Source organism: Mus musculus, chromosome 18 (genome assembly GCF_000001635.26).
Source record: "Mus musculus strain C57BL/6J chromosome 18, GRCm38.p6 C57BL/6J".
Lineage (NCBI taxonomy): Eukaryota > Metazoa > Chordata > Mammalia > Rodentia > Muridae > Mus > Mus musculus.
Genome location: NC_000084.6, coordinates 82,930,785 through 82,950,238, shown reverse-complemented (window position 1 = coordinate 82,950,238; position 19,454 = coordinate 82,930,785). Strand labels below are relative to the sequence as shown.

General features: G+C 48.8%; 1 protein-coding gene across 12 annotated transcripts in view; it reads right to left on the bottom strand.

The window, feature by feature from the left end:
- Positions 1 to 19,454, bottom strand: part of Zfp516 (zinc finger protein 516) — a 95,627-nt gene that overhangs the window by 55,076 nt on the left and 21,097 nt on the right. Inside the window, exon 1 of one of the 12 annotated variants that reach the window (XM_006526499.4) lies at positions 604 to 3,957. The exons of the other annotated variants lie outside the window; for them this stretch is intronic. The gene's annotated coding sequence lies outside the window, so the exon portion shown is untranslated. Of the gene's footprint in view, positions 1 to 603; positions 3,958 to 19,454 lie in introns of those variants that run through there. 12 annotated transcript variants of the gene reach the window in all.

Genomic DNA, 19,454 nt, shown 5'->3' with positions numbered 1-19,454 from the left:
TCACAAGTATAGTCTTCCATGATAATATGCATCTCCACAGCTACCTCTGAACCCCACCACCAACCAAAAACTGTCCCCAAGTATGGTGCAGAGTTATCTAGGAAATCGCCTCCAGGCAAGGCATAGTACACAGTCCCCCTACCCCCAGGTACAGTGCCACCAACCTCACGGAGAGGTCCAGCTCTCACAGGCGTCTCCAGCTCTTGCCATGAGCCCAGAACACCTGAACTCAGTCTATGAGGAAGAAGCTGATCCCTGATGTGCCCGTGCCCTGGAGTCCTGTACCCTGCACCTCGTCCCTGAATACCTCCAGGACTCAAGCTCCCAGGAGTGAAACCATCCTACCGCACCCCCGTACAGCCTTCCTGACACACCTCAGCCACTGACACCGAGATACACCGTAGTGCTTGACAACAGGATGTGACAGACATCAGACCACCTGGACCAACACCCAGTTCTGCCTTTCACTCAGATCATCGTCTGACCCTAGAAGCATAACTCCGCCCTCTTTCTCCTTCTCCCTGTTTCTCCATCTTCAAACTGCTGTGGTGGTGAGGCATAAGCCCTGCACGGCTTCCATCAGTGAATTGGATTTAAACTCACAGGAGCTGCGAGGTTCAGCACTCAGGACAGATGCTCAGCGTCTCAGAGGTGTTCGGTGATTTCCAGTGAGTGAAGACGACGTGAACGAAGTGGCCAGACACCCGCTCACTGACGTCAGCAGCATCTGGCTCCACCAACTCAAAGGGACAAAAGAGCAGCTTGGGACAGTCCTGAGATGCAGCTAATGACCGCTGCACTCCCAGGGTCTTTTAACTTGCCCCTGACCAGGTTACACAGCACAGTTAAAAAGCCCTCACCCAGGGTCATGAACACCACAATGCGTAGCCAACACATTCATTCGGCATCAGGACACTGTAAAACCCTACTTTCCGATGGACTCCATATCGAGTGGCACTTGAGGAGCACTGCTGGGTCAGTCATACTTGTAGGTCAAATGTGTGATGAACTATTTCAAGGCATTCTACAGACTCACCCAACACTCAGGACACTGGACCTGGTGGGAGGTGTGTGCCCTATTATTCCTCCTGTTTGCACTTGACTGGGAATTTATCACAAAGACACTGCATGCTTCAAATGCCACTCCAGCAACAAGCACACAGGAAAGCAGAGACACTCCTGGAACCTGCACCAGTCCTTTAGTGGCCCCTTAGTCACCATCCTCCCCCACACAAGCTCAGGGAAGCTGGGACTCAGCAATACAGTTTGGGAATTACCTTCCCTAACTCTCAACACTTAGGGTCTGCTCAAATGATCAGTGGTTTCTCAGTTTTGAGGAGGGGGTGCTCTAAGACCTAAGAAGTCCCCCCTCCTCCACCTCTAGGCACAAAGCCCTCCCCACACAGAGGGGCAGAACAAGGAAACGGGGTTCACCAAGAGCCCCTGAAGCTTTCTCTGACGTCTGAAACAATACTTTTCTTACTAGCTGAGTGCAGCCTTGTCCTGGTTTGTATGGACATTCTGACGTGAACTTCATGACAGACAGTCCAGCTGAGCTCTCTGCCTGCCAGTGGAACCAATATAGAACCAAGGCTGCATGGTTTCCCTGTCTTCCCCAAAACTAGCAACGTTGACTCTATTTATCAGAACGTCACCCTAGAAAGGAATGAGAGAGCGAATTTTCAGATGTGTTCTGATATCCACTCATTTCCTGAGCAGCCCTGCTCCCGACGTGATGTCTCTCTGAATGGGAGCCATGGGAGAAGGAGAAACAAAGGCTTGGAGGGGGGAAACCAAAAGCCAGGGATCCCCCACATATCTTCTGGGGGAGGGGAACAAGGACTCCACCTCACCTGCTGGGGGAGGGGGAACTGAGATGCCCTCTGACCTGAGTGGTAGGGCTAGGACTCCATCTGACCTGCTGGGAGGTGGGGAGAGGGAACCAGGATCCATCTGACCTGCTGGGGAAAGGACAGAGCCACCACTGCATCTGACAGTGGTGTCAGCTGTCTGCTGCCTTCAAAGCTCTGACTGGTCCAGGGATTGCTCAGTTCCGACTCACTCATTAACTCTGTTTAGTTTTACACTGCTCTGGCTTCCCTAAGACCAGGTGGCTTGTCTGTGTCTATGCCGTTTTGAAGCCTCTTCCAGACAGAAATGGGTTTGTAAAGGAGCCTGGTGGCTGCTAGGGCTAGAGGCCTTCTGTGGGAATGTGGCTATGTGTTCCCTCCTCTGTGAACAGAGGGAAAGGACCAGGATCATGGCCTACTGGGGGTCAGGAGGCCCAGAGGGCCAGGGCACTGTCCCACCAGCTCAAGCTAGAAAGCAGGCTAAAGAACAAGCCTGTCTACAGAGGCAGAGGCACAGAGGCCCTGGGACACAAATCACACAGAAGCAGGGGCTCTGCTCTGCTCAGCATGACGTGGGCAGGAACTGCAGTGGGTGCAGGGCCCAGCACACCCCACAGGCTATGTGGGAGCTGCCGGTCTGGACTGCAGGACACTGTGAGCTTGTTCTCCTGGAGACAATGGAAGGGCCTCGCAAGGCACACTGCAGAATTATGAGCCATGAATTAAAATACATCATTAACATCTTGGGCAAGCTTATCTGACTTCTGTAGACAAAACACATATTATCTGAACAAATGGGGGATGTCCTAACAACAATGAAGAGGCCCTCTCCTCACAAGCCACTCTGCACAAGATGGACAACTGTGGCTCAGTGTCCCCAGACGAGGGTCCCTTGGAGGTCCGTGAAGGAATACATTCACTGCTGTGGAGTGTGCAAGCCACAGGGCTGGGCCTGCCGTCTCCTGTGTTCTCAGACCATCAAGAATCCTTTCCACTCCAACAGCAAGACCTGAATGCACGCACCGCTTTCCTGAGAGCCCTCCTCCACTCGCAGGAGACAAGACACAGACCCACAGTCAACCGCAGAAAGGGGCAGTGCCCTGGGCAACCCTGGCCTGGGAGCATCAGAGAAAAGGAGCCATGGTGTTTCTGAAAGTGGGCTCAGCCATGCTTCCCTTGGGAAGGGAGGCAGAGGGATGAAGAAGGCAGAATTCAGTTGTCTTAAACAAGCTCTCCCTTTAAATTCTAGCAAGCCCCACATAAACTGGTGTGAGTACTGTCACATCAGCACCCAGACACAGGGAAGCAGCCACACGACTTTCTAGGAAACTGTGGTCTTTCCAGCAAGCCCTTTCTTTCTGCACCTCAGGCTGAGCAGTGGATACCTCATGCAATCACAGGAAAACATTCAAGGTCTAAGTGGGACTCTATCTTCCAAAGTAAACAAAGTCAGAACAAGGGAGTGCAGGGCAAGAAACCTCTGTGCCTTTCCCCTTACTATGAAAACATGCTCACAGCCTAGGAACCAAGGTTACACTCAGAGAAGCTCAAAAGTGAACGAAGGTGGGCGCTTTCTTCCCTAGTTATTAACTACCTACTGGGACAGTAACAGACTTGAATCCAATACAGGGTTGGGGTTTTGAGTCAAAGTGCAAGAGCATCCATTATGTGCACCTACCTGCCTGTCCCTGCCCTGAAATGAAAGCCTTACTGCGAGTGGTGGCTCACTATTTACTATTTTCTGAGTCTTCTATCAGTGACTTGTCACCAGGAAAGTAAATATGACAAAGCTAACACAATCAGTCCGGGAGGCGCCAGGCTGCTCCGCGGGGCTCTCCAGATAAGCGCATGTGTGTCTGCCCCTCCAAGTCCATTCAGAGACGGGCTAGGGCTTGACAGTAGACCCAGATTCCTGAAGCAGCTCCCAGCTTTTAAAGGTTTCCATGAAGAGCCCCACTTCCAGGCTCAGAGAAACCACCCTCCTACATCTGGGAAGCCTGGATGGAGTCTGCTGTTGCAAAGGACGGTTCAACAGTGTCCCTAAGATCGTTGGGCTCCCCTGCTATTGTGACACCAGCCGGTAGATCAGATGCAGGCACCCCCCCCCCGCCCCCATCACCATGAAGACCAAGATTGCAAATAGCTCAGAAATGCAGAAAACTGAAGGGATGTGACACCAGAAAAAAAAAAAAAAAAAAAAAAAAAACCTTGAAAATTCATAAATCTCTACTTTCAAAATCTATGTGAATTAGGAAGCCTTCACTGAACTTCAGGAACAGCCTAGGTTAAAAGTGGCCAAGAACTCTCACAGAGCCTGACTCACAACAGAACCCTCCCCACCCTGGTGTGTAAAATAAACATTTTTTCAAATTCTTTGAGAAATTGACAGCATTAAAAACAACCAGCCTCAGAGAAAAAACACCTTTCCTATCAGTCCTGATTCTCCAAAGAACTATGTCAGTCACCCCAAGCAACAGAAACTTGCCTGACTCCAAGCTCTGCCCTAGTTCCAGTCTCTCACCTAACACCCAGCCCTCTCCCCATGGAAAACACAAGCTGCAGAGGCTGATACGATCGGGCTGACGTTATCTCTGTCCTCTGCTTTTTTGTGAAACAGCATCCAAGTCACCAGCACGTTACTGAGAGGACCGCTGAAGCACAGAGCAGATAACTGTCCCCAGCAAGCTGCTGGGCTGTTAACCATCACCTAGGAGGCAGACCAGTGCACACAAGACAGCCCCAAATCCCTTCATCACCCATTTCTCGGGAGAGAAATAAACCCTCCAGTAACCTGTTTACTAAAACCTCAGTAAGAGCTTACACATCTATGCAAACAATGCTCTGAATTGAGTTGTACAACAGGTGAAAAGTGCATTTTACCAGGTCTAAAGCTCTTGTTTGCTATTATACAAACACCAACCAATATACCCTGAAGTCACAAAAGGACCGATCTCTCAAAATGCTTAACTATACACATACTGTAAATACTACGCCCGTTTAAATATTCCAGATTGGTAGCTGCCAAGAGTGGCAATAACATGACCCAGTTCACTAACATGCACTGCCCTTCTGCAAAGCAGCCAGAGCCCTACTAGAGGGAGATCCATCAGAGAATGTTTACAAAGACTGATTCCTAAGGAGAACATGATGTCACATTTTGTGGGATTTACCCTGCTTTCCCTGTCTAAAAATACACCTTCATATGTGTTTACTGGCACGCTGCAGCAAGTTCTAGCTTCGAGGATGAAAGCCACCTAGACTTTGCTTGTCACAAACCAAAAGATTCAGCACACTGAATGTCCCTCTCTGTGTGGCTCTGTTGTTGTTGTGTTCTCTAGCCACTGAACTTAATGTGAGGTTGTACACAGAATGACCTGCAAAGATAGGTGTGTGCTCGTGGAAGGCACCTCCCCAGCTTCAGCTCCTTGGTAAAGTAAATGTAAGACTAGAAACTATGGTTTTAGATTTCAGGTGCTGAGCTCCGCTCTGCAGCCATTAAATGACATACTTTCATATGACTCAGCAGGACCTGACATATGGAAGGTTAGATAGTGTATCTTAACTGGCTCACGCCAATCACACCAGTTGCTTGTGAGCATTTCCCAAGAATCCAAAGACCATGTCACCCTAGCCATGTGACTGTATAAGGACAGTTCCTTCACCATGACAAGGTCAGGACTGCTGTGAGTATATGTCATTTAATGTTGCACACACCTACTGTATGACATCATCCAATGGTGTACACATCTACTGTATGATGCCATTTAATGGTGCACACATCCATTGTCACCACCATTCCCCTCACTCTTTTCCTTCGCCTGACCCCCCACCCGACCACCTGTACACAGAAACCCATGCAGGCCTGGATTCCTCTTGTCTAATCTGTCCAATGCAAATGTTGTGAGCAGATGTGCAAGGTGCTGCTGGGATACAGGCAGAGATTAAACACATGCATCCTACATTCAGCAAGGTGGGGCCCGAGGGTGGGGCTACCCGGCCTCTGCCACACTCAACAGGCAGCTGATAGGAGAGGATGTGGGAGCTGAAGACCCAGGAGGCCATGCCTGTTCGCAGTCATGATTCTGTGTGGTTCATGAATATCACTTACATGGGGATTTTATGAAAACAAACATAACTAGTAACAGGAAGTCATCCGAGCTCACCAGTGAACAAGGCCACTTGTCTATGAGAGAGATGATTTGCGTATGTCATCTCTGTAGACAACGGGCACTGAAAACTAAAAGACCCCAGCTCCCAGTGTCTGCCGAAGCGAGTATCAGTACGAGCTGCCACACATGACTCTGTAATAAACTGGAAGCACCAAGCGGACAGTCACCTCTGCCTGGACACTCTCAACCCTGCCCAGGCTCCTGGGAGAATGTGCAGGCCTGTCTCCAGGAGGTTGAACCAGTCCGATCTGTAAAGAGATGCTCAAACACAGAGCACACATCTGTACATGAACAAGCCAAGAGACGCTCGATTCACTGTAGAGTCTGGGGATGTGAGTTCAGTGTCTAACACGGGTGCTCTGTCAAGCCCCTCCTGCCCAAACATAGCAAGGCACAGGTTTTTTGTTGTTGTTGTTGTTTGTTTGTTTGTTTGTTTGTTTTTCCCAATTTTTTATTAGGTATTTTCTTCATTTACATTTCAAATGCTTTCCTGAAAGTCCCCTATACCCTCCTCCCTTCCTGCTCCCCTACCCATCCACTCCCAATTCTTGGCCCTGGAGTTCCCCTGTACTGAGGCATATAAAGTTTACAAGACCAAGGGGCTTCTCTTCCCAATGATGGCTGACTAGGCCATCTTCTGCTACATATGCAGCTAGAGACACGAGCTCCGAGGGGTACTGGTTAGTTCATATTGTTGTTCCACCTATAGGGTTGCAGACCCCTTCAGCTCCTTGAGGCACGGGTTTTTGTTTCCTGTTTTATTTCCTGCTGGGTTTATTTTGTTTTGCAAAAATCACTTTGCTGCACTAAACCTGAGTCTATCAGAGAGTGAAGCGGGCTTGGGCTGCCCGCTGTCTACCATAGGGAAAGCACAGAAAGGGAAGCCACAGGTCTCCAGCTGTGGATCAAAGTGACAGAACGCCAGAGTGGGCAGTCTGTAAGTGTGAACACACACAGCAGACAAAGGTCTGCAAGAACCCCCATGTGAGCTGGCATGTCACTGCGCATATACAGCACAGAGAATAGAACGTGGCTCTGGTGTACAAGAATCTCCCCTCTACAAAGTCTTGACAGGAAACAGCATTCCTCATTCTGTCTAGGAAGTCTTGACAGGAAACTGCATTTCTCATTCCTTCTAGAAAGTTCTTGACAGGAAACTGCATTCCTCACTCTCTCCTCCCTCACTGGACATCTCCACCTCAGGCGTGCAAACCACATGCTCACACGGTCAGGTTAGTTTCCTAAATCAGCGCTCAGATCTCAAAAGGGAAACTGCAGACAAAGTGAGACTGTGTCTTTCAAAAGCAGAACCAAGGGCTAAGGCCGTGGTCAGGTCAGCAAAGGGCTTGCCACACAAGCATGAGGACCCGAGTTCAGACTGCCAGCATCCCTGTGAACAACGCTGCTGGGCTTGGTAGTGCGCATCTATAGTCCCAGTGGGCAGATAGAGACAGGAGGATGACTGGATCTTGCTGAACACAGAGCCTGGCCAGATTGGTGAGCTCTAGTGTTACAACAGACCTGTTTCCAAAAAGCAAGATAAAGAACAATTGAGAAAGACATCAAAATTAGCCTCTGGCCTCATGGGCTCACATATGTGAGCAAGCACACACACATGCACAGAGAGACAGAGACAGACAGACAGACAGACATCCTTTCCCAAAACACAATCCAAAGTTGGAATCTAGAAAAGTTGTCTCCATACTTCAAACTGGCTTCCCAGGCACACACTGGGAAGCCACCAGTTCCCTCGACAGCTTGCCGGTCCTCACTGCGTCCATGCCACAAACACTCTCATGTGCACAGGCTAAATGTGTGAAGGTCAAGGCCCTCCCAATGTAAGTGCCACTAGCAGCTGCTCTTGCTGAAGTACCAAGTCCTTAGAGAAAAGCCACTCTGAAAAGAGACCTTTCAAACAGCAAGCTAAGGGGCAAGCTGCTTCTTGTGTGGGGCTCTTACCAAGGGGGGTCCATAGGGAACTACACCCCCCCCAGAATAACCCAGAAGGGAGCAGGGCCTAGTACCCCAGAGAACAGAGACTGGAGACCCATCAACAGCCCGTCAAAGCAGCATTGTGAAGAAAGGCTGTGAACATGTAACTGCGCACACATGCTCCTGCCAGTGGACAGACATGTGAAGCCACAGAACATGTTTGCAGGCATCTATAACATTGTCTGCATTTTAAGTGTGCACATGTCACATGTTGGTGTGTGAGAATAACCTAAGCATGTCACAAGAAGGTAAAAAGACTTTCATTCCTGCGAGTGGATCTGCTCAGCAGCTCCTGTGGTGTGGCCTTCAGACGATGCTGGTACATCCTAACACCCTCCCAAGCTGCTGCCTCTGGTCCCGATTCTGAGATGGTCAGTTCTGTCCCTCAATAGATAGCTCTGAATGTGTTCTGGCTTCACATCTGTGACAGTAGATACACTGCTTTCCTGAGCATCGCGAGGCTCTTACCCAGAGTCCAAATTTCCCTAAGAGTTTCTCTTCCCTTCCCAGAAAGAGATTCAGGCCACCAGGAGGGAGTAGGGGGCCTTCATTGTAGCCAGGGCAGTCCTGCTGTTGCTCAACCCAATGTGTGGATTCTTAGCAAGCATGGTCAATGTGCATACACAGTTTTACTCTGATGGGTAAAATTTCCTCACAATCAGCAAAACATGTTCAGAACAAACTACCTTCTCCTGTCCTGAGGAACCTTCTGTCAAATGGACCAGCAGCCATGTTTTCGTGGTACCCACTGCAAAGAGCTGCGGCCCTTCTAAGAGGCCTCCACAACACTTACACACAAGAGAAAATGGGAATCAGAATGGTAAGCAAGGATTTTTCTTGGATAGCAATGGTTCCCATTACGATTTTGAATGGTCCAGGGGACAGCTGCAGCCCTGAGACAGACTTTATGATAGAGGTGAGCCTCCCAATAGCACACACCAGCAACAGGTAACAAAGTCAGCCAATGGAAGGCGGAATGAGCTGTCAGCATCCGTTGGGTGGGTCTCTTCTGCAGAGGACTTTACGGAAATTCTGCAGAAGGTTCTCACTGCCCACGCCCATCCCCACGTCCGAATCTCTGCAACCTCATCATTCCACCACTGCTGACGTAATGGTGGAAGCCAAGAACACACTCGCTCGCAAGTGAACACTGCGTCTGCGACACCCTATGATAAGCTTGCAGTTTGAATTGACCCAACCATTCACGTGCCTATAGAACCCAGCAAGAGGCTAAACGCACCATGTTTCCAGAAGTGAAACTCCACCTTACTGCCGTCACCAACTGTGCCCAGGACTCCACACACAACACAAGGACCTTGTCTGCTGGGGTTTGAGCCTAGTTTAGATGACAACACTCAGAGTGGACAGTCTGGAAGTGTCCCTTGGGGCTGTGTCTGGGCCCCACAAATGGACGTGATCTGAATCTACTCAATCACCACTGTGGTCATCAACCAAGCAAGCTACAGCCACACAGCTTGCAGACCCCAGACTCACAGCGTAGAAGCAGGAGACCATGGGTCAGCGGGCACAGGAGCTCAAGTATAAATCAGGACAAAGTTACAGCTACCTTCTCCCGCATCCTTCTCTCGTCTGGGCGGGCCCTACGGCTTATGAAAGGAAAGTAGACGGGCTGATGTGGCTGAGGACCACTGACAGGAGCCCATCACTGAAAGGGGTTCCTGTCCCCCACGGCAGGACCCATGCTGTATCACTGTCAAATCCTCTCCTTTAAAGGAAGCGATGGGCTGATCCGAGACACACCAAACAAGACTCCTTAATCCTCCACTGGCAAACGCCCCAGGGACTCCATGACCAAGGCAGCCAGGAGTTTGTCTGTAGCAACACAACCGCCATTAGTGGCACCATCTTTTCATGTAACTGGGGATTATGACAGTTTCCCCTAGTCACACAGTACCAAAGAGACTGCGGAGGTCAGAAGCTGGTATGTGTTCGAGCCAGGAGGGCTGCGCAGACCATTCAGATGCCCAGCTTAATGAGATCTGTGAGAGCTGTGAGAGGAGAGCCTGGTGGGGAGGCCTGGTCACCTACAACATCTTCACTTGACGTGATCTTACTTGTAGGACAAGGAACATTTTGCATGAGCAGAATTCAAAAGCAACATGAGAAAACGGACCCCAAAGCTTACAGCCCTGGTCTACGTGGGCTACCAGCCAATGCCAGCACTCCCTTGCAGCCCATGATTCAGCAGCAGAGGACAGAGGCAAGTTGTCACCTGCAGGTCACCATGAGATCCAACAGGCATTTCCACAGAGGCTAATGGAGGCTGTGGAGCTCCACCCCAGACAAGGTCTAAACCAGGCCAAGGACCCTCCTTCCTCCCTCTGCATACCACCTGAACCTCCACCCCACCCCCCAAAAGCAGCATCTAAAATACACAAGAGACGATAGCCAGTACCATGTGTCACGAGCTGGTTTAAACACACGGCTGGGATAGGCTTCGGTCACAGAAAGCTTGGTGACATCCTGCATCTCAACTCAGACCTGTCAAAATAAACATCTGCACCCCAGTCAGCCCACACATCACCCTTAAAATAATTATGACCCTCCAACTCAATTCTTCATAGAGTTAGAAAGAGCAAACTGCAAATTCATCTGGAATAACAAAAACCCAGGAGAGCAAAAACTCTTCTCAACATTAAAAGAACACTGGTGGAATCACCATGTCTGACCTCAAGCTGTACTACAGAGCAATTGTGATAAAAACTGCATGGCACTGCTACAGTGACAGGCAGGTAGATCGATGGAATAGAATTGAAGACCCAGAAATGAACCCACACACCTATGAACACTTGATCTTTGACAAATGAGCTAAAACCATCCAGTGGAAAAAAGACAGCATTTTCAACAAACGATGCTGGTTCAACTGGCGGTTAGAATGTAGAAGAATGCGAATCGATCCATTCTTATCTCCTTGTACAATGTTCAAGTCCAAGTGGATCAAGGACCTCCACATAAAACCAGATACACTGAAACTAATAGAAAACAAAGTGGGGAAGAGTCTCAAACAAATGGGTACAGGGAAAATTTTCCTGAACAGAACATCAATGGCCTATGCTCTAAGAGCAAGAATCGACAAATGGGACCTCATTAAATTGCAAAGCTTCTGTAAGGCAAAGGACACTGTGATAGTTTGTGTATCCTTGGACCAGGGAGTGGCACCATCTGAAGGTGTGGCCTTGTTGGAATAGGTGTGATCTGGTTGGAATGGGTGTGTCACTCTGGGTGTGGGTATAAGATCCTCACCCTAGTTGCCTGGAAGTCAGTCTTCCACTAGCAGCTTTTGGATGAAGACATAGAACTCTCAGGTCCTCCTGCGCCATGCCTGACTAGATACTGCCATGCTCCCACCTTGATGATAATGGACTGAACCTCTGAACCTGTAAGTCAGCCCCAATTAAATGTTGTTTTTTTATAAGACTTGCCTTAATCATGGTGTCTGTTCACAGCAGTAAAACCCTAACTAAGACACTGTCAATAGAACAAAATAGCAACCAACAGATTGGGAAAAGATCTTCACCAATCCTACACCTGATAGAGGGCTAATATCCAATATATACAAAAACTCAAGAAGTTAGACTTTAGAGAACCAAAGAGCTAATAGAGCTAAAAAAAAAAAAAAAAAAAATTCAAAGGGCTGAAAAGCACCTAAAGAAATGTTCAACGTCCTTAGTCATCAAGGAAATGCAAATCAAAGCAACCCTGAGATTCTACCTCACACCAGTCAAAATGGCTAAGATCAAAAATTCAGGTGACAGCAGATGCTGGTGAGGATGTGGAGAAAGAGGAACACTCCTCCATTGTTGGTGGGATTGCAGGCTTGTACAACCACTCTGGAAATCAGTCTGGCGGTTCCTCAGAAAATTAGACATAGTACTACCTGAGGACCCAGCTATACCACTACTGGGCATATATCCAGAAGATGCCCCAACTGGTAAGAAGGACACATGCTCCACTATGTTCATAGCAGCCTTATTTATAATAGCCAGAAGCTGGAAACAACCCAGATGTCCCTCAACAGAAGAATGGATATAGAAAATGTACATTTACACAATGGAGATCACGCATATAGAAGTCTCCCGCAGTTCTGATCTCTCGGATATAAAAACAAGGCAGCAGCCTTGCTGAGCATCCATGTGTAGGGCATCCTAGCAGGACTGGTTCCACATAGGCTCAACAAGGGGACAAAAGCCCCTTCAACGTCCTTGTCTAACGAGATTCCAAGCGCCTCTGGGGAAGGAAGGGCACCTCCATTCCTCATGGGGTTACCCTGGTCATTACTAAACTCCACAGGCAGCCGCTCAGCAGCAAAGGAAGCTGGGATGCTGGAGATGAGCTACCCAGGGGCCCTGAACACTTGCCACCCAGCACAGATGGAGACAGGACAGGGAAACCTCTCACAGTCCTGCCCTGTAATACTGCTTCGTTATCTGTGTGGCCTGGTCATCTCAGCAGCGCTGCGGCCTTTCTTACAGATGCAAGCATGCAAGTTAAGCACACTGCTTTCCTGTTTTCTTATAAATCCATCTTCAGGTGCAAAATAACTGCACGTACCTTACCCTCTTTCAGCTGACAGTATAATTCATGAAGGGATGAAGAACACAAACCACGACCTCTAATCTCTACCCACGAGTTTACAAGCTTGGTCACATGGGCAGCCTCACAAACTGGTACAATCCACCCAAGCACAGAGGCTCCTTGTGAGACTGCCCTGCATCAACATGCCAGGCAGAGCTGCCTGACTGCATACCCCAGTTCCCTACAGAGGTACCCGAGGATATCCAAGGTACCCTAGACACCCTCGTATCCAATGGACCATAAAGGTCAAGAAACTGGCAATGTCTATTTTCTCTGCAACAAAATGTGTGTACAGTATTTTTCTAAAAATCACAAATATTAAAACAGGTGATGTCCTTCCTCATTTGTGGCCTGTACAGGACTATAATCTCTAAGATAAACCATTCAACTCAAGTAGAGAAGAGAATTCAGTCTATAAAGTGCCTACCTCATAAACATAGATACCCTAATCTGACCCCAAGAACCCACATGGCGGTGTAAGTGCCAGGAAGGTGTAGGTAAGGATACTTGAGGCTTGCTAGCCAGACAGCCTCCCCAAATCAGTAAGCCCCAGGCCAGTGGGAGACCCAATCAGAAAAAGCAATGTGCACAGATATAGGCACACATGTGTGCACTCGCATGTGCGCACACACACACACACACCAACTGCAGGGGTACAGATAAAGATGTCCATCCATGTAACCGTTCATTCCCAGCTTGGTCCTCAAGGAGCCTCTCTGTGAGGGCTCTACACATCACCCTCACTCACACATATCTGTATCCTCATGTGGAAAGATGCTGAACCTCCCAGGGATAGTTGTGTGTGAACAAGAAGGGCTGGGGGGCCAGCACCCTCTCCTCATCAGCATCAAGCTCACTCCAGAGTATTCTGTTTTTCTCATGAAGTCATAAGCCCCCCACCCACCCACCCAGCCCTGCCATTCAGTCCTGAATGCCTGAACACCGCCAGTGGGGTGGAACCCAGGCATGCTAACCTCTGCTACCTGGCAGAAACTTTCTGCCTTCTCCCAGCAAAATGTAAAATTAGCAAACTGACAGAAGGGTGAGGTCACCAGGCCAAAATTACACTCAAGCCATTGCTTCTTAAGAATGTGCTACCTGCTCCTCACGCATGGGGCTGGAAAAACCATGACGCCATCTTTATTCTTTTTTTTATTTTTTTTTAAAGATTTATTTTATTTATATGAGTACACTGTAGAAGAGGGTATCGGATCTCATTACAGATGGTTGTGAGCCACCATGTGGTTGCTGGGAATTGAACTCAGGACCTTTGAAAGAGCAGTCTTAACTGTTGAGCCATCTCTTAACCCTTAACTGCTGAGCCATCTCTCCAGCCCCTCCCATCTTTATTCTTATAAGGTGTCGGCAGCTTCTTCTTTCTTCTTCCTCTTCCTCCTCCTCTTTCTCCTCCTCTTCTTCTTCCTCCTCCTCTTCCTCCTCCTCCTCTTCTTTTTGTTTCATTTTTTTTCAAGACAGGGTTTCTCTGTGTAGCCCTGGCTGTCCTGGAACTCACTTTGTAAACCAGGCTGGCCTCAAACTCAGAAATCTGCCTGCCTCTGCCTCCCAAGTGCTGGGATTAAAGGTGTGCGCCACCACTGCCCAGCTTGTAAGGCTTCTTAAAGCAGGCCTCTGTGGAGCCTTGTGAGTGTGCAGGCTGCTAGACAGACCCTATCTAAAAAGCACACTCAGAACTCTCGACCACATTCTTGCTTTTCTAGTCTGAATAACCAAAAAGCTGGTAACAGTTTCCACTACTGACTGGGGGTCGAGTGCCTTCTCTCAAGGGAAAAAATGGGAAAGCCTTGGGAAAGGCTCATGTTCAGAGGACCCATGGCAACGTTGGCCTTCTTTCTAGAATCTTCAACATCTCGGAAAATATAATGCAATGTTGACATTAAACAGAAACTTCATTCTCTAATCTCGTCTTCTTCCACTGGACCGCTCTGAAGCCTAGAAGTTAAGCCACTGTCCTGGAAATCAGGCACAGCCACCTCACCAAAGGGCTGTCACCAAATATTCACAACTGTTTTAAAGGCAGGCACTGAGTTGTTCATTTATCACAACAAAAATACAAAATAAAGACTTTCAATACTTGAGCTCATGTAAAATCCTATTATATGTCCTTTCCGCCACACCCCACACCCCACCCCACCCTCAGGGATCTACAGCATAACACACGAAATTTGTAAGGTGTCACCGAGTAAATAGTGGGTTTTTAAATGTGAATGCTGCTAACTAATCACTAATTCTTAAGGTTCGTTTTCTTTTAAATTATGCTTGGGGTGCACTTGAGTACAGGCACACATGGAAGCCAAGAGGCTGTCAGGTCCCAGGAAGCTGGAGTTACAGATGCTGGTGAGCCACCTGATATGGGTCCTGGGATCTAAACTCGGGTCCCCTGGAAGAGCAGCAAGCGTTCTTAACCACTGAGCAACGTCTCCAGCCACACTCCATCTGATTCCTGTGAACATTCAAGTACCACCCACCATCCTTGGCTGAAAGCATCTAAGTTCCTACAGTTAGAAGCCAGGGCATCTTATCTGAGATTTTGTGCCTACACCAGGTTGACTGTGTAAGCTAAATAAAACTGACAATACTTTCATATCTTTTACCCCTCTACATACCTTCTCTGACGGTTTCTGTGTTAGCTACCTAATCAGAAAGCACCGTCCGACTGGCAGCGGTCTTCACACGAAATAAGAATAGGCAAAAATGCTATGGAAGCAGTGCAGGGCAGCTGTGGGGTACACAGCACAAGCACTTCAGGGCAGCTGTGGGGTACACAGCACAAGCACTGCAGGGCAGCTGTGGGGTACACAGCACAAGCACTGCAGGGCAGCTGTGGGGTACACAGCACAAGCACTGCAGGGCAGCTGTGGGGTACACAGCACAAGCACTGCAGGGCAGCTGTGGGGTACACAGCACAGGCACTGCAGGGCAGCTGTGGGGTTCACAGCCCAGACACTACAGGGCAGCTGTGGGGTACACAGCACAGGCACTGCAGGGCAGCTGTGGGGTACACAGCACAGGCACTGCAGGGCAGTTGTGGGGTACTTAGCCCAGACACTACAGGGCAGCTGTGGGGTACACAGCACAGGCACTGCAGGGCAGTTGTGGGGTACTTAGCCCAGACACTACAGGGCAGCTGTGGGGTACACAGCACAGGCACTGCAGGGCAGTTGTGGGGTACTCAGCCCAGACACTACAGGGCAGCTGTGGGGTACTCAGCCCAGACACTACAAAGCAGCTGTGGGGTACTCAGCCCAGACACTACAGAGCAGCTGTGGGGTACACAGCACAGGCACTGCAGGGCAGCTGTGGGGTACACAGCACAGGCACTGAAGGGCAGCTGTGGGGTACTCAGCACAGGCACTGCAGGGCAGCTGTGGGGTACACAGCACAGGCACTGAAGGGCAGCTGTGGGGTACTCAGCACAGCACAGCACAGCATAGCACAGGCTATTTCTCCTGTCGTCCCAACAAGGAAGCTCAGTCACCCAAGTGAGGTGATCTTTACAGAACCTTCTAGAGAAGAGCACTCAGCTGTCTGTCAGGGGAGGACTCCCAGGCCTGCCCTGTCTCCCTAACCAGATGTGCACTTTAATCTGTCACTGAATTTAGCTGGCCCTTAACTTTCCACATTTGTAGTATGAAAGATTTATAATGGAAAAAAAAAACCAACAATTTTTCAATTCAACTCTGAGTATTCTGCAAGGTGGGGCAGGTGTAAAGGGAACAACAGTTCCTGCCTCAGTTTCAGCTGTCTACAGGCTGGTCCTAGCTAGTCCTGGCTGGTCCTGGCTGGTCCTGGCTGGTCCTGGCTGGTCCTGGCTGGGTTTGGTTTGTTTTGTCTTCAACAATCTCAAACAAGCTAGAGTTATCTGGGAAGAGGACCTCTACCACAAGACGCCCTCATCATGCATCTGCATGCAGGCGAGGCTATAGTGTCTTTTCTTGATGAATGATTGGTGTGGGCAGGCGCAGCCCACTGCTGGGAAGGCAGGGCGGGGCCATCCCTGGGCGAGTGAACAGGAATTGTAAAGAAAGCAGGTTGAGGGTTCCAGTTCCTGCTTCCAGGTTCCTGTCTCAGGTTTCTGCCCTGGCTTCCTCCAAAGGACTGTGACACCGGATATGGAAGTCAAATAAACCCTTACCTCTCCAACTTGCTTTTAGTCATGATGTCTCATTGAAGCAATAGAAACCCCAACTACAGCAAGGCCACAGAGGGTTGAAATGCTCTGAACTGAACTAACCCATCCCCACAAGATGAGATTCTGCAATACAAGTTCATGAGAGATCCCAGGCGTTTATCCAAAAGCCCCGGCGTTTCCACCCAAGCCCTAGGGATCAGACACCAAGTCCCTACCTCAGAACACACTTCCCCGACCACAGCCAGGGTGACAGTTTTACTAAGGGGTCTTCCAGCCTGCTACAGGCATGTGCCACCCACACTGCCTCACTCCCCTCTAACACTTAGTGTCCTGCTATTAGGATCCCTGTCCCTGTAGTTCCCTGGGGAGTTCCCTGGGTGCATATCTACAATGCACACACACAAATGTAATTACAAACATTAAAATTATAATCATGTACATTTAAATTTTCAGTCAGAACACACACTAGCTCTGAACCATTGGCCTAGCATTTAGCAGTCCTTAGCACTCATACACAGTTATACATACATATATACATGCATACATGGGCACATATGCACCATGGCACGTATGTGTTTCAAGGCAAGACTTTGTGCACACACGCATGTGTGCATGCTTACACTGACATAAACATGCCAACATGTGTGAGTGTAGATACGTGGCACACTTGCATATTGTGGTATGTACACATATATGGTATGTATACTTACATAGAAAGCACATGCCTGCGTACTTACACACATTATTCACTGTTCCATAACTGTGTACTTTGTACACGTGTGCCTGTACACACTCATATACGTACAACAGGGCAGACCTTCATGTGCACACGAGTGGCCACGTGCATCTGAGTGCACAAGTTAACATGCACAGGCGTCCACACACCTCTGAGCTCTAGCAGACTCCACTGTCTTGCCTCTCCAGGGCTCTGTCACTTGGAGGCCTCCTGAGCCATCACCGACTCCTCCACAGAAGCTGCAAGTCTACTTGCAAGGGTAATCAGGCCAAACAAAGGGATGACTCAGAAAGTTCAAGCTCAGAGGGAAAAAAACAAAACAGAACAAAACAAACAAACCTGGCCCTGCAGAGATCACTTACTTACTCCTGTAAACAAAGGAGACAGAGCCCAGTCTAAACATCTGCCATCCATTCAGGAGATACACATCCAATCCCAACGAGCCTCAAAGGAAACATACCGTGCACAAAACCAAATCCACAAGACTGCACACACAAAACCACCATCACGAGGTGACCGAGGCATGGTGTAGGTTAGGACCGAATGTCAGCAGAGGACACGAAACTGCAGGAGCCCCTCTGCCTGGGAATCCCCTGGGAGCTGAGGGATGAACAGGCACAGACTAGGGATCAAAAGTTACAACTGAAAACCAGCTGGGGACCTAACAGGTATTTCTGAATGACTCTGACCGAGAATTCAATCGAGTTGATTGATACAGACTGATAGAAATAAAGGGTAACTCAAAGAAACAGGGACAGCGGCCTCCTAGGTGAGGAAGACCACAGCCTAGAGGACAGAGTGAAACCTGCTCAAAGTGGAAGATCGGCAGGAGAAGACAGCTAAGAACATCTGTTTCAGAAATAAATGACAGAAACGCAAAAAAAAACAATCCACACTAGGATTAAAAGCTAAATCCAACTATTTGTTCCCTACAAGGCCCTCCTAATATTAAAGAGCTCTGAACAGTTGAACAAAAACAGTAGATAAAAATACACCCAACAATGGAGAACAAAACCTACAGCAAAAATCAAAAATGTCACTGGAAGTTTAATTCAGGGTGGAGAGCAGCCCAAGGCGGAGAGAGCACTTACCCAGCACACACAGGGCCCTGGTCTCAACCCCAGCACTGAAAAAACATCCAAAAAGAAGCCTCTAAAACAAAATTATACAATTATGGAGTGTGGCGATATCATTGTCCTCGACTGTTGAGACAAACAACTGGATAGGACAGAGAACACGAGTTCATGAACACACAGAAGCGTCAGCAGGGAGGAAAGAAGACTGCAGAAATGTAAGGAACCTCGGAGGCCTGGATGGTTGGGAAACAGAAGCAGAAGCAGCAGAAGATCTGGAAGGACATTTAAGCTTTCTATAACTAATATGTAACGATCAAACTCCACAGTCTATACACAACGTGTCCCACACAACTCAGAAGCCAGGGGAAGCCCCCGTAGGCTCCACATGCACCAGGAAGTTAACACGTGCTCCCAAAGCAGTATCGCCAGGGGACCAGCCACATGAGAGGCTCAACTCTCCAGAGTAATGTAGAGGAGACCAAAGCTAAGCTGTCCACAGATTCAAAGATCAAATATACAGACAGAAGCAAAATAAATACCCAAGGCTAGCCCACAAAGAAACAGGACCAAAGCAGCACTGGACAGATAAAATCAGCTACTGGCCCCTCAGTGTCCCCAGTGAAGCATACAGGCAGAAGGAGGGGGCAGTCTGATGGCCTCCCAGCAGAAAAACTAGGAGAATGGTTCGTGGTTACACACGCATGTGAATTTAGGAGGCCAAGGTAGGAGAATAGTGAGCAGGAAAGCTCAAAAGATCAAAGGCTGGAGAGATGGCTCAGCAGTTCAGAGCATATACAACTCCTGGAGAGAATCCAAGTCCAGTCCCCAGCACCCATGCTGGTCCATTCACAACCACCGCCAAGGCCAGCTCAGGGCCTTTGATGC